Below are 9,355 nucleotides of genomic sequence, written 5' to 3'. Positions count from 1 at the left end.
ATGAGATTTTATAAGACTACCAAATTAGACAGATCTTTATGGAGACATCACTCTTTATGCACAAACAGGGTGGAGGAGGGCAGGATGGACCTGCCCATGTTGTGTTCTATCCTGTGAGAGGATTTCCACAGCATGGCCAAGGCCCCTTTGTTTTGGGATCCCTCGTGCCTGAGCCCCACTGCGCCAGTGCATTTTCACTGAACCAGCTCTTTCTGGCTTTGGCTGGACAACCATCGGTCTCTCTCCTACAGAGCAGAGGTGGATCTGAGCCACGGGGCTGGGGCAGGTGTTGAGTGATGGTAATGACACTGTTTTCGGAATCACTTCTCCTCTTTTACGGCTCAGGCTTTGTGACAGAGTGGGACTTGCTCGCCCATTCCTCTCGTCATGGTAAGTTCTCATACAAAACACTCCTCAGTGTCCTACAAATAAATACGATTGTGATTGGCTGGAGCACTTCCGGGTAGTTGCTGAAATGTATCTGAACCCAAGATCTAGGCACAGCTGAGGCTCAGTCTGACACTTGGAGGGTAATGCTGAACCCACGAATCCAGGATAAGCTGTCTGGGCCCACCTTGGTAGCGGAGCAAAGTACATAAAGCTACAATGTGACAGGGATGCTGGAGATGGGGGACCAGTTAGCAGCTCATTATTCAGTGGTGGCCAAAGTATAGGCTTTGTTTGTGACTGTAATGTGACATTTAATTTCAAAAATTATAAATTTAATAAAATATTATTAGTTAAGTTCATTAACAAAAAAATGCTATAGGAACAAAAGAGATTGTGAACTCAAACTACTATCACAATATTAGTGATATTTGCTACTGGCATGTGATTTCATCATTTTATTTTTTTCCATTGGTTCCTTAGCATGTGGATGAAAGGAGAAAGAGGTGGGGAAGGATGTTAGTAGCACAAATTTCCATGTCGGAAACCGAGTCTCAGAGATGACACGTGGCCTGTCCACGTGCACATGTCTGGTGAGATACAAAGCCGGTTAGAGTGTAGACAGCAGTAACACATGCTTGGAAGGACAGTTTTGATTATGGGAAGCTGAGAGCATTTTGACTGGGGATATGTTGGTTTAAGCTGCTGGAAGGAATTCCAAGGGGAAAGGTGAGACTGATATGAGGAACACGGTCAGGTTTCATTTCACAGTGAGGTTTTATCTGAGAGAATCCCCAGATTCACCTGTGTGGGGACAGAAGGACAGAACTAACCGAGAGCGGTGCCAGGCCTGAGCCCGAGTCTGTGCGAAGGCGTGGGAGACGCAGTCCAGCCGGAGGCAGGGTCTATACCAGGGCTGGGCAAACTTTTTGACTGGAGGGCCACAATGGGTTCTTAAACTGGACCGGAGGGCCGGAACAAAAGCATGGATGGAGTGTTTGTGTGAACTAATATAAATTCAAAGTAAACATCATTACATAAAAGGGTACGGTCTTTTTTTTCAATAGTTTTATTCATTTCAAGCGGGCCGGATCCGGCCCGCGGGCCATAGTTTGCCCACGGCTGGTCTATACCCTCTTTTCCACATTCATACCGTGCTCTTCATACACGCCCTGCGCCTGTCTCCCCAACTCCGTGAAGACTCCTCAGGGGCAGGAGCTGTGTCATGGTTCCACAGCACCACGCGCAGGGCTGGATACAGAGGACTTCAAAGTGAGGGGTGAGACACCCAGATTACTCCTTGGTCCCAGAAATTCTCTAGACCAACTGTCTGTGACAAGTAAAATCATACAAATAATTATAAAGGGGGTGCGATGTATTGCTCCTGTCATGCTACAAATAAAATCTTCAATTATTAAAAAAGATACATAAGGAAAAGGGAATGTAAACCGTCAGCAAAAATGAGGAAATACAAGGAGAACTTGAAGGCAGACTGTTGCACATGTAACAAGGGAGGTGGGGAACAATAGGGCCCTGTTCTCTGTGTGTTCAGCTTCAGGCTGATTTCCTTGGAAAATTGATTGGCCTTTGAAGTTACATTGAAAACCTAGTTTCCTGAACTAGTTATCTCTTTTGAGTTCTCTTATCAGCACTGACTGTTTATCTGCCTGAGCTGCTGCATTTGCCATCAGCCTTTGAGACCTAATTATTCCAGAAGCAGGAGGAGACACAGCAACAAGGGGTGGCGGACTCAGCCGCTGTGGCTGGAGGCAGAAGGAGGGGGAAACGAAGGAGGGTCTAGAGTTTCCTTCCTCTGTGGAGTTCCTTTGCCATAGAATTATTGACTCTTAGGGTAGAAGGTACCTTCAGCTTCATCCACACCAACCCTGCGTAAAGGCTAAGTCCTCCAGTGATGGCGAACTCACTCTCCTTGAGCCAAGATTGCAGCCCCAGGCTTTTTCTGCCCCACACTCTGGTCTCACCCTTTCTATGTGACAGGACATGGTGGGTGTTGGCCAAGGATGCAGGACACAAGGGGTGACTTTGGGATGGGATGGCAGCAGCCTAATCCTCTCTCCTCGCTGTTACCAGGCAGGGGCAGCTGGTGGCAGGGGAAGCAAAGCAGAGTCCCTGAGAGCAAAGGCGACATGTGAGTGATTGGCCTCTGCCAGGCTTGGGAGGGGGAGGAGGGCTTGAGGCAAAATAACCGGACAGTCAGCTAATAGTCAGTCTATTTTCCCCGAAGAAGAAACTTAATTATGTGTGGGGGGGGAGGCAATGAAAAGGGGGGCGGTGATGCTACAACAGAGCTTTCTTTTCCAGTGCTTTCTGTCTGACTGTCCCGCAGAACGATCCCCCCGGCATGAAGAGCCCCTCTGAGCCCCAGAGCAATGAGATTTTTAAAATCTTTTCATCTGTTTTTGCTGTTCCAACCTAAAAAGCAGAAAAATATTGCTTTAAGGGAAACACCAAGTTTTAGATAAAGAGCTTTGTGTTCAAGTTTGCCTGTCTGAGACCCAGGTCCATGTTTTATCCAGAGAGGCTGTTGTCCTTGGGTTTCTACAGGGAGGCTGGGTTCTGTGGTCAGCGCTCAGGATCTGTTTTGGCTGCAAAATGTGAGAGGAAGAGCGAATTGCTGACCTCAGTTTCATTTTTTAAAATGGAGGAGGAATGAGCAATTCGGTACAGATGAAATGACTATTAAAGCACCTGAATGAGGCACACATCTCTCTATCAGCACTGTCCACTAGTAAGAAAATGCAGACCACATGCAAATCTTTAAATTTTCTAGTAACCACATAGAAAAGTAAAAGAAAGCAGGTGACATTAATCATTTTATTTAAATGATAATACCCAAAATATCATCGTAACATGTAACCAACATAGAAATTAGTGAGTCATTTTACAGCTTTTTACACTGTCTTAAACTCCCAGTTTGTATTTTATACCTACAACACACCTCAATTCAGACTAACCAGCTTTCAATCACTCAATAGGCATATGGAGCTAGTGGCTACAACATGAAACAGCATAGCTCAATATAGTTATTAATTGTGTGCATTTTTTGGTATTTTTTTAAACATGGCAGGGAGCTTCAAAGGGATGAAATGTTGCCACTACCATGTGGAAGTTTGAAACAAAACCCTGTCCAGTGCAGTTAGTAAGTCCTACTGCGGGAGAAGAGTTATGAGTTCATTTGAGAGGGACAGTATGCTAAGCCATTAGCAGCTCTTACTCTCTTAGGAATGAGCATCTCAGAGCTCTTCGAGCTATTGGGTTTTGAGGGACAGAAGGTGAGCCCTGTGCATTAGCAATGTCATATCTGCCCTTGTCAACAGGTGTTAGTGGTGGAGATGGTGATGGGGTGCCTGCTGGCTGTGAGGAGGGCTGCCCGTGGGTGCCCTGCTGCTAAGAGGGTTTTGGTGCCTGCTCCCCTCCCACACCTGGAGCACCAGCCGCTGCTGGGATCACACAGGTGGGATTGTTCCCCTCAGATTCTTCAGGTTCCCACAAAGGGGAGGAAAAGGAAATTCCCCTTCGATAGCAGGAAGGCCTCAGTCTGACCCCTTGCCTTAACTCACCCCAAATAAAGAAAACCAGAGAAAAGCCACTGGAGAGGCCTGCAGTGGGGTGCGAGGGTCATGGGTGGGAGGTAGTGGGGAGGCAGCCTGGGCAGTACTGCTCCTGTCCGTGGGCGCAGACCCTCGTAGGAAAGGGTAGCTGCTTTCCTCAAGTAGCAGCGCAGCCCTGGGTGACTGCCATGCACCCAGTACACCAATAGCAGGAGCCAGGGGCAGGGGCCTGAGTCCTTTCCCTCCCGGATCCCAGGGAACCTGTAGCCACATCCGTGTGCTGGAGTGTTCCCAGTATGGGTTTGTACGTGTTCTCTCTCTTTTTATTTAAATGAATATGTTCCCTTTAGTTTTGGGGAGAACTGATGTTTTAAGCCATCTCTAACCATCCTTGGTTTTTTAATTTTAATGTTACTGTTGTGTTTGTCAAGTTCTACCTTACACTTTATATGGGACCACTCAACTGCTTCATTTCATGCTTTCTTTAATTGAACACTTCATTCATCTTTTTAAAATACATATATTTAAGGCTATGAGTTTCCCTTAGCTATTTTTGTTGCATTCATTGTTGTTCAATACAAAATATTTCATATTTCAGCCCAGTGGGGTGGCTCAGTGGTTGAGCATCGACTATGAACCAGGGGGTCAGGTTTCCATTCCCGGCCAGGGCACATGCTCGGGTTGTGGGCTCGATCCCCAAGAAGGGGCGTGCAGGAGACAGCCAATCAATGATTCTCTCTCATCATTGATGTTTCTGTCTTTCCCTCTCCCTTTCTCTCTGATATCAATAAAAATATATTTTTTAAAAAATATTTTATATTTCAAATTTACTTTTAAAACATATTTAGAATTATTTCCACAATAAGAATTCTGTAAATAAGCCATATTCAATGGAAAAGCAATTATTACTACAAATAATAAAAAACATAAAAAAATCCTAAATTTCACCATTGTGAAATGACCGTCTACAGTTGATAATCACTCTTCACAAATGTCCTTCATGTGTCGCTATGCACATATGTGCACACACACATATTTATATAACAGGATCATAACATGTACACTGATTTTTTTAAACAAATGTAAGTTTAATTACCAAATGTATGATTTTGGGGAGCACAGGTAGTTTTTCATTTTATCTATAATGTCATTAGCAATGATGGTCTTTACTATATAAATTCCTTGGTTTAATTGAGAATTCCTTTGTGGCCCAATTATAAATAATTGTTTTAATCTTCTATTTATTAGTGAACATGTCGACTGCACATGTGTGTATATAATCAAGATTAGCTGAATTATTTAAAGAGTCTGTAACTTTCCTTTTTGTCCACTTCATCAATCAGGTTCTGTGAGACCCTTGGCCACAACTCCCATTCTGATTATGGATTTAGCAATTTCAACCAGTAATTCTATTGAGTTTTGCAATATATTTCATAAGATTATAAAGTTAGGTGCACACAAGTTTGTAGTAAGCCACTGATAGACTCGTCTTTAACAGTTTTATCCATAATTTCCCCCAAAATGTCTTTTATTCCATAATAAAGTAGCTATTTTAATTTTGTTTCGGTTAATATTTTCCTGGTATACTTTTTTCATAATTTTAATCTTCATGACATATTTAGTAATTGTGTTTAAGTATGTCTTATACACACATAAAGCAGGTTTTCTCAATATGAAATCCTTCTTTCAGACAAAATGTAAGTGGATTTTATGGTTTTAGTTACCGTGATTACTGATATAGGTCTACCACCTTGTTTTGCATTTTCCACTTAATGTTCTAAAGTTTTTATTTGATTTCTCCTTGTCTGCCCCCTGCTAGATGGCTCTTTACATCCCTATGTTTCCTCTGCGGGCTCGGAAGTCTTCTATTCTATTCTATTCTATTCTACTCTATTCTATTCTACTCTACTCTACTCTATTCTATTCTACTCTACTCTACTCTACTCTACTCTACTCTATTCTATTCTATTTCAGCAATTCCCTTCATACTTTTTAACTTGCATTCCTTTAGCACTTTTCTCACAAAACATAAAGTCGGTCAGTTTCCATACACCCCCTCCCAATAAAAGAAAGACTTATGAGCCCAACCTTTCCCTGTACTCTCCTCTCCCAAACCCCATGTTTTCACTGGCTAGTCCTTTCCATGCCTCCTGCTTTAAAATTCTGAAAAGTACCTCCGACATTTTCATGCCAGCATGATTTCCTTACTTCTGTAATCACCGCTGCCTCTCTCTGCTGATTCTTCCCAACCACACCCGGTTCTTCTTGCTGAAGTACCGCCTTCACAGATTAAGTAGGACCTGTGTCTGTCAAAAACACCTTCAGGTGCCCTCACTTTGAATGCTAGTCAGCATCTTAAGTAAACCGCTACCTGTCTCAACCCTCTGAAGACATGATCACATTGTCTTCTACCCTCTGTTGTTGATAATGAGGGAATGGCTTTAATCTGTATTGTTATTCCTTTGCAGCCTCTCACTCGCACGCTCCCCCTCAGATTTTAAGATTCTCTTGGTCCTTAACATTCTAACAGGGTTCCTAGGCACCCTGTCCTTTTGATACCACGTAGATTCAGAAGCTGTGAAGACACGTCAGCTTGCCCACCATCGTCCCTGTGGTCCTGCTGTGAGGACAGTGTTGGCATTGGTCTGCTGGGATACACTGCCTACGCTCCCCACAGTGGGCCTTCCTCCACATGGGGGTGGAGTGACATCCCAGTATTTCAGGGAGTCGCCTTTATTTCTTGCAGGACTTCAGGGTGAGGTGGGGCCGGTATAGTGGGGCTTGGAGCCCTGAAGAACTAACGTGCCAGAGTTCTCCTTTCCTGGGCCACCCATTTTCAAATGTGCAGTGGGAGGAATATTTGATTGTTGCCAGGAATATTTTTGCAGTTTTTGCTTTTCACTTTTACATATTTCATTTCATATTGAGACAGGATTCCAATAGTTAGCTTCCCACCATCATCTTCAACTTGAACCTTCCTGTGCTACTTTCACAGTTTAATAAAAAAGCAAGTATTTTCACCCTAACCGGTTTGGCTCAATGAATAGAGCATCAGCCTGCAGACTCAAGGGTCCCAGGTTCGATTCCGGTCAAGGGCATGTACCTTGGTTGCGGGCACATACCCAGTAGGAAGTGTGCAGGAGGCAGCTGATCGATGTTTCTCTCATTGATGTTTCTCACTCTCTATCTCTCTCCCTTCATCTCTGTAAAAAATCAATAAAATATATAATAATAATAAAAAGCAAGTGTTCTCTTTCTCCAGCTCCTTGGGTAGAGCCCTGTGGGGAGAGAGGCCATCTCCCGTTACCTGTGCGTCCCCCTGCCAGCCCCACCACAGGACCCGAAGGAGATCAGGCACCCGGGGAACATGATTACCCAGCGGACAGCACTCCTGGGACTGAGCCGCAGGTCGGTTCTCCTGGGGTAGGAGTCCCTTTCCCAGAGGGCGCAAGAGGAGTCAGCCTCATTCACACCACTTCATTCATGCCCATCTATGCCGGGGTTCTGTCCCAGCATCAAGAAGGGTTCAGGAATCGGGAAAAGGGGCTGTGCGTAGATGACATAGGAATCCAGAGACTAATAAAGAGTCCGGAGATGAGATACAATTTTGAAAGGCATTGGGGTTCAGAGGACCTTCAGCTAAAGGAACTGAAGACTCCCTCCTTGTCTAGGACCCTTGCTTTTATTAACACAATTTGTCCTAAGGCAAGGTGGAGATAAAACACTTTAAAGGGTAAGGTTTCTTAGGGTACAGAAGCACTATCAGTTTGGGGAATAGCCTACGGCTGTTCAGGTGTTTGGCCAGTAGGAGGCAATAACATGTAGATTAAGATGCCCTTTAACTGTCAGGCAGCCACAATGAGTTTCCTATTCAGATTTGGGGAAATGCCTTTAGCCATTCCCAACAGGTGACTACATGTGTGACTCAACCCTGTTGAGTCCCCAAGTCTCATCAACCTTTTGATGAAACTCTTGAAATTATGACAATTACGTTGGAATTGGTGCCCGGCACCCATCAGTGCCTTCTGGCGCCTGACCTAGCTGTGCTGGGTGGGAGCGATTCCAAGTAAGTCTGTGCAGCATCACATCAGAAGACCTGCCAAGGGTGTGACGATTGGGGTAGAAATGGAAGACAAATCCCTTAGAGCCTGAAAGTTGTGCATTGGTGAGAATCGAAAATAATTCTGAATCTTTGTAAGGCAATGTATACACACATGTGTGCGCACACACTTGCACACACACAGTGACACATGCACACACACAGAGATGCATGCACACACAGTGACACATGCACACACACAGTGATGCGTGCACACACACACAGTGACGCATGCACACACACAATGATGCACAATGATGCACATGTGCACCCACACAATCAGGCAAACGCACACACACGTACCACATTCTCTAAGGAGGAGTTCCAGGAGCCAGACATTCGCTGTCATACTCCTGCTGTTCTGTCGCATGGATCCCACGCCAGCGGTGCTCAGTCTCCACACATGCTAAGTGCACGCGTGTCCCAGTCCATGTCTCTGCGACGGGAACACAGCTGGGACTCAGCACTGTCTGTCCACACAAGCCCGGCCTCCAGCCCACAGCGCCGTTCCTCCCTCCGTCAGGCAGCCTCAGTGGGAAGGCGCTTGTCCAGGAGCCAGAGCTCTGAGCTCCTCCTCTCTCTGGGCCATGGTGTCTCTACCAGAATGTGGGGTCCTTGGCCGGAGACTCCCCTGGTCCCCTGACCCCTTGGGCTAACACTCTGACAACTGCTGCCTGGCCCCTGGCCATGGAGATGAGAGTAAACTTGAAGGTCCCTGGTCCCAGCCGTGAGCCAGAGTCCCTGGTCATGGAAGGCACGGTGCCTGTTGCTCACGGAAGTCTCGTGTTTCTCTTCCAGCGACAAGGATAACTGCAGCAGCACCTCCTCCTCCTGCGGGTGCTGACTGAGCGCCACATCGTCATAGCAACACGTCCCTCCATCTTACCCAACACGCCCATTTACCAGGAGAGCAGTGATGCCCGGGACACGGGCTGGTGGGCCTGGGGCGGCCCCTGCTGTGGCGGAACCAGCCGTGGTTCTCTTGTCCCCTCCCCGGGTGTCCCTGACTTCCTGCAGGAGTCCGCGGTGGGTGAGGAGGGCAGCCATTGCCAGTCGGGACAGTCACTCAGAGGGTGGCCTCACCTTGCAGGAACGTGCAGCCCAGAACATGTGCCGATGGGTTGATCCCGGGCCTGCAGCTCCAGAGGTCCTGTGAGCAGGAGAGGTGAAGGTCCTGGTGGGCACAGAGGGTGGGGATGGAGAGCATCCGGGCAGAGAGGACACTGCCTGGCAGAGGCAGGGGTGGAGGGGAGTGAAAGCTGGTCGTGGCCCTGACCGGTTTGGCTCAGTGGATAGG

This window comes from Myotis nattereri (genome assembly GCF_964212035.1).
Source record: "Myotis nattereri genome assembly, chromosome: 10".
Lineage (NCBI taxonomy): Eukaryota > Metazoa > Chordata > Mammalia > Chiroptera > Vespertilionidae > Myotis > Myotis nattereri.
The sequence above is the reverse complement of the archived record's forward strand: the minus strand, read 5'-3'. Positions refer to the sequence as shown.